This window comes from Rhinatrema bivittatum, chromosome 1 (assembly GCF_901001135.1).
Source record: "Rhinatrema bivittatum chromosome 1, aRhiBiv1.1, whole genome shotgun sequence".
Classification (NCBI taxonomy): Eukaryota; Metazoa; Chordata; class Amphibia; order Gymnophiona; family Rhinatrematidae; genus Rhinatrema; species Rhinatrema bivittatum.
The window spans coordinates 4,967,881-4,985,161 of NC_042615.1; the positions used below are offsets into that span (position 1 = coordinate 4,967,881).

Genomic DNA, 17,281 nt, shown 5'->3' on the forward strand with positions numbered 1-17,281 from the left:
GGCGTGCACAAGGGGGTGCACAATTGTGCAACTTGCGCACGCTGAGCCCCACAGCCGTCCTCTGTTCCTTCCAAGGCTGCTCCGAAATCGGAGCGGCCTCGGAGGGAACTTTCCTTCTGCCTCCCCCACCTTCCCCTCCCCCCCCACCTTATTTGATGGAGTTACGCCTGCCTCTGGCAGGCGTAACTCCATCAAATAAGGCCGGCCAGCTGCCTGTGCCGGAGGACTTGGGAACGCCCCAGGCCCCGCCTCCACGCCCCTGTACCGCCCCCATACCGCCCCTGGGCCAACCCCCTTACCGCCGCCACACCCCCGGTCCCGCCCCCGATCCGCCAATTTTCGAAAGCCCCGGGACATACGCGTGTCCTGGGGTTTGCGTGCGCTGCCGAGCCTATACAAGAGGGGTTTCTAAAGGTTACACACGTAACTTACGTGTGTAACCCTTTGAAAATCTACCCCAAGGTGCACAAGTGTTCACCCCCTTGCATGTGCTGACCTCAGATTTTATAACATGCGCGCGCAGCCGGGTTGCGCGCACAAATCTATGCCCACACATAAATCTTAAAATCTGGCCCAATATGTAGAGGCTGATGAGGAAAAAACAAATTTGCTTAACAAATATTTCTGTTTGGTGTTCACTGAGGAAGGCCCTGGAGCAGGAACACACAAAACAAACACAAGTAAAACTGTAAGTCAGGTAAACCTCAATCAATTTTCAGAGCAGTGTGTTTGTGAGGCAATAACTAAACTTAAAGTAGATAAGGTGGTGGGGCCAGATGGGATACGTGTGAGGGTACTAAAGGAGCTTAGAGATGTCCAGGCAGCTCCGCTGGTGACCTTTTCAGTGCTTCTTTAGTCTGGAGTAGTTCTGGAGGACTGGAGATGGGTGAATGTGGTTCCTGTTCATAAAACTGGAAGTGAGGAACAGGCTGGGAACTACAGTCCTCTGATCTCTGTGGTGAGTAAACTAATGGAATCGCTGATAAAACAGAGGAGAGTGCAGTTTTTGTAATCCAATGGATTGCAAGATCCGAGGCAGCCTGGTTTTACCAGAGGTAAATCTTGTCAGACAAATCTGATCAACTTCTTTGATTGGGTGACCAGAGAGTTGGATCAGGAGAGAGCACTAGGTGTAGTGTATGTGGATTTCTGCAAGGTGTTTGACACGGTTCTGCACAGGGGACTTATAAATAAATTGTGCGCCCTTGGTAAGGATCCTAGAGTGACTGACTGGGTTAGAAACTGGCTGAGTGGGAGGCGACAAAGATAAATGGAGTTTTCTCTGAGGAGGGGGCTGTTACTAGCCGTGTACCTCAGGGATAGGTTCTGTTCACCATTTTTGGGAGTGACATAACGGAAGGATTATCAGGAAAGCTTTGTCTTTTTGCCAATGATACCAAAATCTGTACCAGGGTAGACAGCCAGGAAGGAGAGGAAGACATGAGGAGGGATCTAGTGAAGCTCGAGAAATGGTCTAACGTCTGGCAAGTAAGATTTAATGCTAAAAAATGAATTTTACAAGGGTTTGTAACATTGCATCAGTTTTCCATTTATATGAATGCAAAAAGGTACCGTAGTACCCACACAAAGTCAGACACGGACAACCAGCCACACCACATTCACACCTACAAACCTACCCATGAAACATTGCTCCTTGTTTATTATGCTGTCCAATTAACAAAGTAGCCCATCTCTTGCAACCTGTCTCTGACTGTCATTGGTAACAGATAATAAAAACGTCTCCAACCTTGTAAACAATCTCTTGATACTCTCCTAGCAGGATAACATGCATGCAGACTTCCAGCTTGCATCCATAACCCAGACGTAGGTATGTTGTCTTTAAGCTGATGCAATAAAATGCAATGCTTTGCTATTAATAATGCAATTTGTACAAGCTTCTTCTAACCTGCAGTTAAATCAATTACCCATGAAATGGATCCCAATAACAACCATTTGCCGCATAAGAGAGGTTTAAATATTGCTTTACAAAAATCAAATATTTTAGGACATAAACAAAATTGCATATCAAAGATCCAATAGTCAGACAAGATTTGAGAGAAAGAGGAGATGAGGTAATACCCATTGTACACGTTTTACCCAAAACTATATCAGAATGATGTGAAATCTTGAGTTCCGTTTCCTGATAGCAAACATCAGTAGACATTTTCCCAATATGAGAAGAGAAACCTATCATATCAGTGGAAGAGACAGTCTACCCAATCTCTCTACCGCGCCATCATGTTAGGGCTTAAGCTGGAATCGCTGCAGTTTATAACAACATGACAGTTTATTTCCTCTCTTACCAACGGTCTTCATGTCGGTCCCTAAAGCCATAGATTGAAATGAATATAATGTTGAGTCTGCAGATAAGCGTAGAAATGCTCATTAGAAAGATGAAACGCAAAGATATCTCGTGCCCTGTTGCAGATTTCCTTCAGTCCCTGAAGGTCCTATTCCCCAAATATTCTGTTTTCCAATCTGGGGATGAATTCACCTTTGCCTATCAAAGATAAGAACTCAGATATTATATGGGGTTTGCCCCACTACGCTGGCACTACTGCCCTATATGAAGGATAACTGCAGAATTCCACTGCCATGTTAATGTCACTCATACGTATTGCATATTTCAACAACGGACCCACATGAGCCCCCGCCGTACCCTGGCTACAAAAGTTTAACACATCTGACAAGCTACATTATAAAATCTGAAGCCTGGTAGATTTAATTCCCCAGAGTCTGTGGTGAGCATAAATTTGTTGTATTCAATCTTAGCTCATTTCCCCTGCTAAATGAATGAGATTAAAGCAGATTTTAGCTTATTAATCTCCTTGTTGAATAGCCAACAAGCAATCATTTGCATAACAAAGCAGTTTTGGGAAAAGTAACATCTTAAACAATGCACAAGCTGTCATCTGGTCTGAAATAGTTCTGAGTGCAGGAGTCGCATTTAATGAATATAACAAGCTGAGATCTGCAGGAATATACTGTACGTACCCAAAGATTTAATATACCCAGATGCCCACCTTAAGGGGAAAGGCCCTCTGCATTCATCCCATACTAAGAGCGCATAGGCAGTGGTTCAGATTTGTCATAATTAAGTGACAGCCCTGCAAAGATACCAAAACTACTGAAAAGGATCTAAAGCCCCTTGGGGAGAAGTTTGAGGCTCAATGAAAAAGAGAACCATGTTATCTGCAAACAAACTGATCTTAAATGTATGCTCACCTAGCATATAGCCTTGTAGCCTGCAGATAACCCCTGGCTCCCATGACAGAATATATTAAAGATGGGGAAGGGGACGTCCGTGTCTGGTGCCACTAAACACATCTCTAGAGGAGGAGGAGGCAATAGCATGAATGATTAGAGTAAAGCACGCTTAGGGGCAGATCTTTAAACCTGCGCGCGGGCGTAGATTGGTTCGCGCAACCCGGCGCAAACAAATCTACGCCCGATTTTATAACATGCGCACGCTGCAGCGCGCATGGTATAAAATCCAGGGTCGGCGCGCGCAAGGGGGTGCACAATTGTGCAACTTGCTCGCGCCGAGTCACGCAGCCTTCCTCCGAGGCCGCTCCGAAATCGGAGCGGCCTCGGAGGGAACTTTCCTTCCACCCCCCCCCCCCCCCCGCACCTTCCCCTCCCTTCCCCCTATCTAACCCGCCCCCCAGCCCTATCTAAAACCCCCTCCTTACCTTTATCGGGAAAGTTTACGCCTGCCTCTGGGCAGGCGTAACTTGCGCGCACCGGCTGGCTGCCGGCGCGCCATCCCCCGGCACAGTGGCTGTTCCGGAGGCCTTGGTCCCACCCCCGGAATGCCCCCGGGCCGGCACCCCGCTCCCGGCCACACCCCCGGAACACCCTTTTCGAAGCCCCGGAACACATGCGCGTCCCGGGGCTTGCGCACGCCGCCAAGCCTATTCAAGATAGGCTTGACGCGTGCAGGGGCAGCTTTTCGGGAATTATGCGCGTAACCCTTTGAAAATCTGCCCCTTAGCTTAGCCACTGCAGAACGGGCCCTTCCAAGCCAAACCCAAAATAATGACCACTGTACTCTGCCAAATGCCTTTTCAGAATCACGACGAACCACAACGCCCTTTTGCCTAATCTATCACGTTGTGTTACCAAAGTAGAAAGGGGAATAATACTTTAGAAAAATGTCTTATCTCCATTGGTTCATCTGTAATGACGGATTCTGGATTTTTCCACCCCTAGGCACTAGAGGTGCTGTCGCCCCCTTCCTCCTCTGTACAAAAGGGTCTAAGGCACAGACTTCATTGCTTTGCTCTACCTCCTCCCCTCATGTCTCTGAATGACAGGGAAGGCGGGCTGAATTAGGGAGCAGAGTGGCTTTTTTTAGACTCCCCAGATTGGAGTGGGGGGGGGGGGGGGTGGTGAGCGTGGGGCAGTGGAGCCTGGAATTGGGAGTGGAGCACTTTGTCCCTTCCCACCTGCTCTCTGAGCTTGGTGATATATTGTCAGAATTTAGCCCTCTTCACTAATCTTGTCACAGCGTTGCTACCCTGTTGAAATATCCCTAACCCAAAACTTTGCACAGTTCTGATAGTTCTCAAATACAATAAATGATTCAAAGTCCTCTTCATATCCTCTTATTTTTCTTGGTAATTGGAGACATATCCTGCATGTTACCTCTTCAGCTTACCCAGCTCCACACACAATCTCAAATTTCACTGCCTAGATCCTTATTTTGAAGCATCACATATTATGCTCTGATACCTTTCCTCCTAACTGCTTACCAGCAGCCCACAGCATGTCTGCAGACATAAGATCATTAAGATCATTAAATTCTAAATATTCTTTCCATTTCTCCCATTAATAATCCTTAAACTGTTGATTTTGAATAAGAGAGGGATTAAGGCACCACATAAATACCTTATGTTGAGGTTCATTAATTAGTAACTGTACTAAACTGGAGCATGATCTGAAAGGAAAAAAGTGACAATTTCTGCTCCAAGGACATTATTAAATAAAGTTGAAGAAGGCAACAAATACCATAATCTATTCATGAATTTAATTCTATTCATGTGGATTTGAAAAAAAATGTAAAATTTGACTTCTCAGGATGAAGTTAGCAAATCAGAGAAAATTCTTTTTCATTCAATGCACATTTAAGCTTTGGGATTCATTGCCAGAGGATGTGGTTGAGGCAGTTAGCATAGCTGGGTTTAAAAAGGTTTGGACAAGTTCCTAGAGGAGAAGTCTATAAACCACTAATCAAGTTGTCTTAGGGAATGACCTCTGCTACTACTGGTATTTGTAGCATGGGATCTACTTAATGTTTGAGTGCTTGCCAGGTACTTGTGACTTGGATTGGTCACGGTTGGAAATAAGATGCTGGGCTTGATAGGCCCTCAGTCTGGCCTAGTATGGCAACTTATTTGTTCTTTTGTTCTAATATTCACCACACATCTAACAACTGGAATTCTTTCAGAAGAAACTTGTGTTTGACACATAATACTGCAGCATGTACATCTAGGAGGTTTAGCATCTCTATTGGAATCAGAAATCATATAAAAGTCTCCTTCCATAATCAATTGAGTATCTAAAAATTGACCCAACTATGTCACTAAGGGGGTCATTTTCTATTGATATCACACGCGAAAAGTCCCTTTTCGAATGTGATACCTAGATCGGGGTGGAGTCAGTGCGGCATCAGCACTGGAAGAGGGGGAGTCGGGGCGGGCGCTGCGGAAACTTCGCTGACGGCGAAAAGGTAAGGCCCTTTATCGCCGCCAGTAGCACGCCCAATAGCACCACCTTTTACAATGACGCTATTGGGTGCGAAAGCCGGCAGCGATAGCACCGCGAAGGTGCAATCGCTGTCGGCTTTCGCAGGCCCAACCCCGCTTCGCCCCCCTGCCCCCCGTTACCGCGAATTTCAGAGAGCTCTGCGTCGTTAGAAAATCTAGCCCTAAGCGACAAAAGAAATGATGGGAATGCATGTTGGAGGCATATCCTGCATGTTACTTTAGAAAGTAATTTTAAAATGAGCTCATGTGCAGCCATACATGCATGTATCCACTCGCAAGTGAAGATATGCTAGCATTTGTAATCGTGTGTGCACTTGCGCGCATAGCTGTAAATTTTCAAAGGTACATGTGGGTGTCAATGTGTGGACACTACCGGCACATGGATGCCCGATTTTATAACATGCGCGCACAGGTGCGCGCATGTTATAAAATCGGGGGGCGGCGTGCGCAGTGGGGTGCACACTAGTGCATCTTGCGTGCGCCAATGCCCGCAGCCTTCCCCATTCCCTCCCCCTAATCTAACCTTCCCACCCCTTCCCCTAACCCTCCTGCCCCCTAGCTCTATCCTAACCCCCCCAATTCCTTTAACTTACCTTTTGTGCCTGCTCCAGGCAGGCGAAAGTTGCGTGTGGCGGCAGCCTGCTGGCACGTGATCCTCCAACACAGCAGCAAATGGCCTCTGTGCCGGAGGCCTTTGGTCCCGTCCCCGGACCTCCCCGCCCCACCCCTCTCAGCCCCTTTTTCAAATCCCCAGGACTTAGAAGCATCCTGGTGCTTTACGCGTGTCGCTGGGCCTTTATAAAATAGGCCCGGCATGTGTAAAACCTCTGGATTTACACACGTAAGGCTTTTAAAATCTGGCCTACATGTCTTAAAATGCAGCAATTTTAAGAGGTTACTTGAGCATAGCCAGCGTGTGTGTCTTCCATAGGACCCTGTCAACTTTTACGCAAGTATGTCAGCGGATTTTAAAACATGCTCTCATGCCCCTTCGTGCAACCGTTCATGCAGCGCCCTTCAAAGCCTGTTCATTAATCCAAAACTGTTTGTTTAACTGCATTTTAATTTTTTTCTCAATCAGCATGGCTTACAGCAAGAATCCATGATTCCAATCTGCATCAACCACGGTAAATATGGATCAAGATGGACCACTGCTCATCAGACAGCTCTTCGTAGAGTAAGAACTAACCCTCATCGATCTTTAACTAAAATTAATTACAGTAACATCTCTTTAATGAACAATTGTTTAATTCTCTCGATTATTCTATTGAATGCACAATCTTTGACAAAAAAAATACCTGTGATTACCGATATACTAGATGACATCAAGCCCAATATTATTGCTATCATAGAGACCTGGCTCAAAACAACAGATACTGTTCTAATAAATCAGATTGCAGGGGGGGGGGGGGGCGCTCTACCGCCGCGGAGAAGATGGCTGCGCATTAAAGGAGCTCTCCCTCCTGAAACACACAAATCAGCTTCAAAAGCCGATACTGGCTCCCAAAATCAGCACGCTGTGACGCACAACCTCACTGAACAGCGCAGTGACATTGACGAAGAAAAAAGCGGCGGACCTGAAGCAGTTTACCTGCCGCCAGATATTGCAAATGATGGCGCAACGAGGTCCGAGCAGGCCGCGGAGCATGACAGCGGGTAGAGGATTCAAGATGGAACCGGTGAGTTGAACATAAGAAATTGCCATGCTGGGTCAGACCAAGGGTCCATCAAGCCCAGCATCCCGTTTCCAACAGAGGCCAAAACCAGGCCACAAGAACCTGGCAATTACCCAAACACTAAGAAGATCCCATGCTACTGATACAATTAATAGCAGTGGCTATTCCCTAGGTAAACTTGATTAATAGCCATTAATGGACTTCTCCTCCAAGAACTTATCCAAACCTTTTTTGAACCCAGCTACACTAACTGCACTAACCACATCCTCTGGCAACAAATTCCAGAGCTTTATTGTGCGTTGAGTGAAAAAGAATTTTCTCCGATTAGTCTTAAATGTGCTAATTGCTAACTTCATGGAATGCCCCCTAGTCCTTCTATTATTCGAAAGTGAAAATAACCGAGTCACATCTACTCGTTCAAGACCTCTCATGATCTTAAAGACCTCTATCATATCCCCCCTCAGCCGTCTCTTCTCCAAGCTGAACAGCCCTAATCTCTTCAGCCTTTCCTCATAGGGAAGCTGATCCATCCCCTTTATCATTTTGGTTGCCCTGGTAATTCCGGGTAACACAGAGATAACTGAAATCTCATTTCATTTCAGGGCTGAAATTAGAGGCTGGTTTATGGAGATCAGGTCTGATTTAAAAGCTCACAAACAAGAACTGTTAACTTCAATAGATACCTAAGGGAAGATCTGGTTACTCCAAAGCAGTAGCTAGGGGCATATTTATCTCCCAAGCGACCTTCTGCATAAAGCAGAGGGAGCAACGACGCATGGCATTAAATACAGAAATAACACATTTGACTCAGCATATGATCTCCCAAAATCCATCGATATTGCGGAGACTAAATGAGGTTAAGGCAAAACTGCAGTCCTTAAACACAGGGGCTGTGGCTTTCGCCTTGGAGATAACCAAACAGCAATTTTATGAGGGAGGAAATAAGGCAGGGCATCTCCTAGCTAGGTGATTGAGAGCAGTGTTGGCCCAAAACAATATCGCTAAAATTAAAGATAATAAGGGAAATATTGTTACCTCATCAGAGGGAATTTGCAAATGCTTCACTGACTTCTATGCAACATTATACAAAAAGGACGATCATATTCAAGAGCCAGAGATAGATGCATACTTAGAAAATCTATCATTGATGGTAATAACTCCTGAACAACAATCTCTTCTTGATAGTCCCATCCAGAAGTCTGAGGTAAGACAAGCTATAAAAGCTTTAAAACCCGGTAAGTCTACTGGATTAGATGGTCTAACCGGTACTTATTATAAAACGTTATCCCAAATATTAATTGCCCCTCTTACTGGAATGTTTAATTCCGTGAGTGAAGACAACTCACTAGCGACCCACGCCAATGTAGCGGGGATCACAGTGCTGGAAAAGCCAGGTAGAGACCCTATTAATTGTGGCTCTTACCGACCCATCTCGTTAATTAATTTGGATCTCAAAATTTTGGCGAGGATACTAGCTGAGTGACTGAAAATAATCATCCCTCAGTTGGTTAATAATTATCAAGTGGGATTTGTTCCTTCCAGAATGGCGAGTGACAATATAAGAAAATTAGTGGACTTAATAGATTGGGTTCAACAATCTATTAGTTTTTGGGTACTTGCCAGGTTCTTATGGCCTGGATTGGCCACTGTTGGAAACAGGATGCTGGGCTTGATGGACCCTTGGTCTGACCCAGTATGGCATTTTCTTATGTTCTTATGTTCTTAACATAAACAGATACCATCAGCCTTATTATCAATTGATGCTGAAAAGGCCTTTGACCTTGTGCACTGGCCATTTCTCTTTAAGGTATTACAAAAAATGCGATTTAGAAGATGTTTCCAACAATGGAATGTAAAACTCTACGATTTGCCAAAAGCATGGGTGAAGGTGAATGGAGGATATGGACCTAGTTTTAACATACAACATGGTACCAGGCAAGGCTGCCCATTATCTCCCATGCTGTTTGCCCTATTTCTGGAACCGTTTGCGATGAAGGTCCGATTATCAGACCACATTAATGGAGTGAAGATCCAGGATCTACACTTCAAGCTGTCATTGTTTGCTGATGACATTTTATTTATGCTCACGGAACCAGAGTGGTCCCTCACGAGAGTGATGAGAAAATTAGAACAATTCCATAAAGTTTCGGGTTTTAAAGTAAATTATGAAAAATCTGAGCTCTTGAATATTAATCTCCCAGGCACTGCTATAGCTAGTATAAAACATGACTATCCATTTCGCTGGGTGAAATCGTCAATTAAATATTTGGGTATACAAACTGGACCCTGTATTGCTGATCTCTTTGCTTTAAATTATCTACCGCTTTGGAGAAAAATTGATAAAAATGTAAACTCTTGGAGCAGGGAGCACTTTTCTTGGCTGGGTCGCATAGCGATCATTAAGATGAATATTTTACCTCGTTTTACTATACTTCTCCACAATACCCATTTACATATCAGCAGCTATCTTGAAGCAGTGGCAGAAAAAAATATACGGCTTCATCTGGAAAAAGAGGCACGAGCATCTGGAAAAATACTGCACGAGCAGTATTATTTCTCCCCAAGAGTGCTGGAGGGTTGGGGGCTCCAAATTTGCTCTGGTACTTTGCAGCAACACAGCTCAGAGCATTAGTGGATATTTACAGTAAGGTTGAAATTAAACAGTGGGTGCAATTGGAACAGATACAATTGGCAGCCCAGACACACAATGAGGCCGCTGGCATATGTGTCACCGGCATTAGGCAATACTTTGAAAGTGTGGACACAATGGAAGGCTAAATTAGTGGGATCCTTTAACTACTTCCACCTTTCTCAATTATTTCATAACATAAGCTTCCCCGGAGGAATGGGATTTACCACTTTAAAGATTGGACAGCTCACGGTCTTATTCGGATAGGGCAACTATTAAAAGACAATAGCATAATAGACCGAGCAGTATTGTCAGATACATACACTCTAGATTCGGGGAACTTCTTAGCATACGCCCAGGTTAAACACTTCTTACTGTCCTTGATTTGTTATGGAACCCTGCCCGCGGAGCTAATCCCCGCGAGCAGGCCCTGCTCACCTCGTTTCTGCTGCCCGACGTGGCTGGTGCCGCCGGAGTCGGGCCTTCAGTGCGGCCGGAGCCGCGGACTTCCCTGCCTCTCTTCGTAGCTGGAAGCCGCCGCCGCCGCTTTCTACATCTTCGTGGCAGGAGCCCGCATCCCCGGGTTCGATTAGCGGCTGGAGCCGCTGCCGTCTTCGGGGCCTGCTTCACAGGCCCAGCCCTGTGTCTGCATCTGAACATCTATGCAGGCCGCTGTCCACGGTCCTGCACAGCCCTGCTTCCTGCCTTTAGGCGCGCGGCCGCGCCTCTCTACTGAATTTAAAGGGCCAGCCACAGGAAGTGTGGCTGGCCCCACCTATAGACTGATTTCCTGTGCTAGCCCTATAAAAGGGCTGTCTTCATACTACGTCTTTGCCTTGCATCGGAGTTACTTCACTCTGGAGGTTCCTACCTGCCAGAGCTCCGTCAGGTCTTCTATCTTCTCCATGGAGTTCCTCGTCTCGTCTGTTCCTTGTTATGCCATGTTTTTGTGCCTGAGGTCCTCGTCCAGTTGTCCTGGTGTTTTGTCTCCTGGTGTTTTGCCTCCTGGTGTCCTGCCCTTCTTGGTGTTCGCTTCAGCGCTCCTGAGCCTTCTGGTCCTGTCAGGCCTTGGTCTCTCAGATGACGTCTTTCCCGAGTTTGGAGTGGCCTGCAGGTGGAATTCGTTCCTGTGCTCCTGAGCTGTCATGTCCTGCCAGCCTGCTTCAGATGACCTCCGGCTCCGTCGTCGGAGTCCCACCTTGACTGGATTCTTCCCTGCGTTCGTCCCGCTTTCCGCGTGGTCCGTGACCAGCCTCCTCGGGCTGTGTAGGGCACGCAGTGGGACAGCGTGGTCCGAGACCAGCCCATTGGGTCCGCCTGTGAAGGTGGGCTGAGTAGGGCACCCTTAGAGACAGTGCCAATGTCCCCCTGCCCAGTTTCTCGTCTCGTCTGGACTTCGTCAAAGTTCCTCGTCTTGTCTCTGATGTCGTCGCATCGACCCTGGTCCGGGATGCCGTTGCATTGACCCTGGTCCGTGATGTCTTCGCATCAGCCCTGGTGTCATGTCTTCGCATCAGCCCTGGTGTCATGTCTTCAGCAGCCCTGGTGTCATGTCTTCACTTCAACCCTCGTCTGTGATGCCGTTGCATCAACCTTGGTGTCATGTCTCCATGTCAAGGCCCGTCTGCCCTCATCCTCAGGCCAGGCCTGCTGCTCCATGCCGATTCAAGCGGCAGGTCCGAAAGGGCTCGGAATGGTCGGAGGACCATTCAACTTCCAACATCATGTTGTTGGCCTTGGGAGCTTGCAGGCCTGGCAGAGGATAAGACCGTCTGCCATGCTGGAACACGCCGTCAACCCTCGGTTCGGTCCTGGATCCGTCTGGGGTTGGGCTGAGGCCCAAGGGCACACTAAAACACCACATCAACGTAACAGAATGCAAGACCATGTGCCCGACGATCGTGTTCCAGCAATGGATCTGCCTTGTTCCAGAATCTTGTTTGTTCCTGGACTGGTTATGGGACCGAAAATTTTTTTTTCAGGATTTTGTTTACTCGACCCGCTGGAGGCGCCAGCTTTGCCATTGCTACGACCTGCGGAGGCGCCAGCTGTCTGGATAATACGACCCGCAGGAGGCGCCTGCGTCCAGACTTTTTTGTTATGTTGCCAGGTTGGGGTTTTTACGACCTGCAGGAGGCGCCTGCACCCCTACTGGTTTTGCTGGTTTTGCTTGCCCGCCCTGGGTTCCCTCCCCCAGGTCTTCTTGGTGTTTCTTGTGGGTCTTGTGTTGTTTATGCTTTTGTTCTTTGTTTGTTGCTCGTTTGTCTTGTTCTCTATTGTTGTTCGCTTGTTTTGTTTCCTGCCTGTTGCTTTCCGTTCTCGTGTTTCCCATCCTCCTCGTTCCTGTGTTCAGCTCCCTTGCTCTTCGCCCCCTCGCTCTTCACTCTCCGCTCTCCGCCTCTCTGTTTCCTTGCTCTCCGTTCCCTTGCTCCCTCTTTTGTGTTTTTTGTATTGTCGGTCGAGTGGTCACTGTTCGCGCGGTCACTATTCGCTCGGTCACCGCTCGCTCGGTCTCGTGTTCCCTCGGTCTCGTGTTCTTTGGTCTCTTGTCGTTGTCTTCTTGTGTTCTGTAGTTTCCTGCTGCTTTGCTGTGTTTCTGTTGTTCTTGTCTGTTTCATGCTGTCCCCGGATATACCAGCTTCCATTTTTTGGACCCTCGAATACCTCCATCCGGTATGGACTGATACCCTTTTCCTCGGACTTTTGACAGGAGGTTTGAGGAGGGGGTCTTTGAGGATGGGGTACTGTTATGGAACCCTGCCCACAGAGCTAATCCCCACGAGCAGGCCCTGCTCACCTCATTTCTACTGCCCGATGCGGCTAGTGCTGCCGGAGTCGGGCCTTCAGCATGGCTGGAGCTGCGGACTTGAGTTGCTCACGTGGCCTGGAGGCCGCCCCTGGTATCCGTCTTCGCTGCGGCCGGAGCCGCGGACTTCCCTGCCTATCTTAGCGGCTGGAAGCTGCCGTCGACACCATTATGATCTTCGCAGCAGGAGGCCGCATCCCCGGGCTTGATTAGCGGCTGGAGCCGCCCCCAGGACCTCCTGCAGCGGCTGGAGCCGCTGCCGTCATTGGGGCCTGCTTCACAGGCCCAGTCCTGCGTCTGCATCTGAATGTCTGTGCAGGCCGCTGTCCACAGTCCTGCACAGCACTGCTTCCTGCCTCTAGGCGCACGGCCACGCCTCTCTACTGAATTTAAAGGGCCAGCCACAGGAAGTGTTGCTGGCCCCACCTATGGACTGATTTCCTGTGCTAGCCCTATAAAAGGGCTGTCTTCGTACTATGTCTTCACCTTGCATCGGAGTTACTTCACTCTGGAGGCTCCTGCCTGCTCTATCAGGTCTTCTTTGTGGAGCTCCTCATCATCTCGTCTTCATGTTAAGTCATGTCTCGATTGCCTGAGTTCCCCGTCCAGGTGTCCTGGTGTCTCATCTTTGGATGTCCTGTTTCCTTATGTTCCTGGTTCCTTGATGTCCTGCTCCTGTGTCTTCAGTGCTCCTGAGCCTTCTGGTCCTGTCAGGTCTTGGTCCCTTGGATGACGTCTTTCCCGAGCGTGGAGTGGCCTGCAGGTGGAATTCGTTCCTGTGCTCCTCAGCCATCTTGTCCTGCCAGCCTATGTGGAGCTTCAGATGACATCGGCTTTGTCGTCGGAGTTCCACCTCGACTGGATCCTCTCCTGCGCTTGTCCCGCTCTCAGCGTGGTCCGTGACCAGCCTCCTCGGGCGGTGTAGGGCGCGCAGTGGGACAGGATGGTCCGCAACCAGCCCATTGGGTCCGCCCATGAAGATGGGCTGAGTAGGGCACCCTGAGAGACAGTGCCAATGTCCTCCTGCCCAGTTTCTCATCTCATCTGGACTTCTTCAAGTTCCTCGTCATGTCTCTGATGTTGTCACATCGACCCTGGTCCGGGTTGCCGTTGCATCGACCCTGGTCTGTGATGTCTTCGCATCAGCCCTGGTGTCATGTCTTCAACAACCCTTGTCTGTGATGCCGTTGCATCAACCTTGGTGTGAGGTCTTCATGTCAAGGCCCGTCTGCCCTCATCCTCAGGCCAGGCCTGCTGCTCCATGCCGATCTAAGCGGCAGGTCTGAAAGGGCTTGGAATGATCGGAGGACCATTCAACTTCCAACATCATGTTGTTGACCTTGGGAGCTTGCAGGCTGGCAGAGGGTAAGACCGTCTGCCATGCTGGAACACGCCGTCAACCCTTGGTTCGGCCCTGGATCTGTCTGGGGTCGGGCTGAGACCCAGGGGCACACTAAAACACCCATTACGTAACATGATTAAAGCGAAATCTCTACGACTATCTAAGTCTATGCTTGAAAATTGTGAACATTTGGATAAAATGCGAGATGGCATCTCTAAGATATATACCCTCCTGAACACACATTCTCCCTACTCATTCCCTCACATACAGGCATGGAACCGGGATTTGGGGGAAGTGCTGGACGATGCTGACTGGGAAACAGTGTTCTGTATGACAGCAAAGGCTTTGAAATCTGCTACCATCCAGCAGCATTGTTATAAAATCCTTTATCGCTGGCATCTTACCCCAGTTAAACTCCATAACATATTTCCAATGATCTCGAATATGTGCTAGAGGAATTGTGATCAAAAGGGTGATTTTTGCAATTCTGGTGGCACTGACCGAAGGTGATTCCTTTTTGCAAAGAGATTTATATGTGGCTAGCCAAGTTAATAGATGGTGTAGGAAATATGAATCCTAGATACGCTCTGTTAAATATAACAGTCCCAGGCCTTGACATTCATACCCCAACATTTTGCTCCCAAGTCTTTATAGCAGCAAGGAGTGAAACTGCAAAGGCTTGGAAACAACCTCTACCTCCAACAATCCCTATTGTGATCCATAGGCTTCATACCCAATACCAGATGGCTCATTTGACAGCCGTGAAACAGGATAAATTAAATGCTTTCCACTCTCTGTGGAGATACATGAGGACATGGTTACAGAATCCAATTATATAATGGAGAGAGTTAATGGTAGATTCTATACCGATAGCATGACAGGGTATGTTTAGTAACTTTATAACTTTCTTACAGAACAGCAGAAAATGAAAAAACATTACATTCACCTTTTATTTATGTATTAATTATTTAGTCATTTAACTATATTTTGGCCTTCTTATACATTATTGTATTTTCTTTTATTTCATTGAAGGGCTACTATGAATATGAAGAGAAGGGGCGGGTGAGTGGGGGTGCTACAAATTCTTGACCATTGTTATTTACCTTGGCGATTGTAATATGTAAGCGTACCCTCAATAACCCCCCAGCCCCCTCGCTTTTCCCTTTTCCCACCATGCCACCTTTTAGCTGAATCCTTGTACATAGCTCTGTCATAATTGTTATACAAGTAGTCAATGGTTACTGGTTACATTTCTTTGCTAATTCTCTGTTCCTATGTAATCTCCCCCCCCCCCCCCCCCCCCCGATACCTGTTTATTGTCATTTCCACCTGCCGTTCTGCTGTAAACCAATATGATGTCGCCACTAATATCGGCATAGAAAATTTTATAAATAAATAAATAAAGGGGCGGATTTTCAGAGCCCTGCTCGCCTAAATCCGCCCGGTTTGGGCGGATTTAGGCGAGCAGGGCCCTGCGCGCCGGTGAGCCTATTTTACATAGGCCTACCGGCGCGCGCAGAGCCCCGGGACTCACGTAAGTCCCGGGGTTCTCCGAGGGGGGCGTGTCGGGGGGCGGGCCCGGTCGTCGCGGCGTTTAGGGGGCGTGTCGGCAGCGTTTTGGGGGCGGGTACGGGGGCGTGGCTACGGCCCGGGGCGGTCCAGGGGCGTGGCCGCGCCCTCCGTACCCGCCCCCAGGTCGCGTCCCGGCGCGCAACAGGCCCGCTGGCGCGCGGGGATTTACTTCTCCCTCCGGGAGGCGTAAATCCCCGGAGAAAGGTAAGGGGGGGGTGTAGACAGGGCCGGGCGGGTGGGTTAGGTAGAGGAAGGGAGGGGAAGGTGAGGGGAGGGCGTTAGAGGATTCCCTCCAAGGCCGCTCCGATTTCGGAGCGGCCTTGGAGGGAACGGGGGTAGGCTGCGCGGCTCGTCGCGCGCCGGCTATACAGAGTTCATAGCCTTGCGCTCGCCGATCCGGGATTTTAGTGGATACGCGCGGCTCCGCGCGTATCTACTAAAATCCAGCGTACTTTTGCTGGCGCCTGATGCGCCAGCAAAAGTACGCCTATTCGCGTTTTTTGAAAATCTACCCCAATATGTTTATTACAGTGTACTCTTCAAATGGTCAATAAATAACATATTAATTTTAAGAAAATCAGATTGCAAACAGTAATTATAATGTAACTTTGATTCCAAGACTGAACTGTAGGGGAGGAGGCCTTATGCTGATCACCAAAAAAGAACTTAGCTTAAAATTACAGCCTGCTGCAATTACCCTCCCCTATGAAGCTGCCTTATTTGAAACTTCATATTTACAGATCTGTCTTGTGTTCTGTCCCCCTGGACTGCTAGACCACAATTGTTCGCCATTAATTGAATTTTTTTCCAATGAGTTAAACCCAGATAAACCGTCTATTATATTAGACGATTTTAATCTTCACATGGATATACAACCACTATCTTCTACCTGTGAACTCCTCTCTGATACCCTTTCAGGACTGGGATATGAATTATTCCTATCCAGTCCAACTCATAAAGCAGGTCACATGCTAGATCTAATCTTCGTTAATAAATCAATCGCGACACTCCTAAGATCTAATATCCCCCCGATCCCCTGGTCCGATCACTACATGACTGAAACTACAATTTCACTTACAACAACTCAAAACATCCAGAAGCATCAGCCCATATCGCCCACCTTTTGCAAAGGAAGACCTTTCAGTTGAACTTCAAAAAAACCCCTCGAATATAGACTTAACAGAAAGTAATCAAGCGACACAGTCCTGGTATCACATGACTAATACAATTGCAGAAGAAATTAATCCTCTTCAAATTAAAGTAGTCACACACCCCAAAAGACACAAACCATGGTACAATACAAACATCAGGAATAGTAAAAGGCTACTCCGGAAAAAAGAAAAAACTTGGCGACGATGCCCCACAGATCTCAGTTTAGGCGAATACAGATCATACCTCGCTTATTATAAAGCATTGACTTAACCGCACCAAGAAATAATTCTATGCTAAACAAATTAAAAAATTTAACCAAAAACTTTATTTTCCATT

At 47.7% G+C, this 17,281-nt stretch overlaps 1 protein-coding gene and 1 long non-coding RNA gene across 3 annotated transcripts in view; one reads left to right on the forward strand and one right to left on the reverse strand.

Annotated features, from left to right (window-relative positions):
- Positions 1–7,017, forward strand: part of LOC115075153 — an 87,575-nt gene extending 80,558 nt beyond the window's left edge. Inside the window, exon 4 of the long non-coding RNA XR_003852496.1 lies at positions 6,850–7,017. This is a non-coding gene — a long non-coding RNA (uncharacterized LOC115075153). The remainder of the gene's footprint in view (positions 1–6,849) is intronic.
- LOC115074355 (bifunctional heparan sulfate N-deacetylase/N-sulfotransferase 3-like) overlaps positions 1–17,281 on the reverse strand; it is a 416,141-nt gene that overhangs the window by 244,429 nt on the left and 154,431 nt on the right. The gene's annotated exons all lie outside the window — the stretch shown is intronic.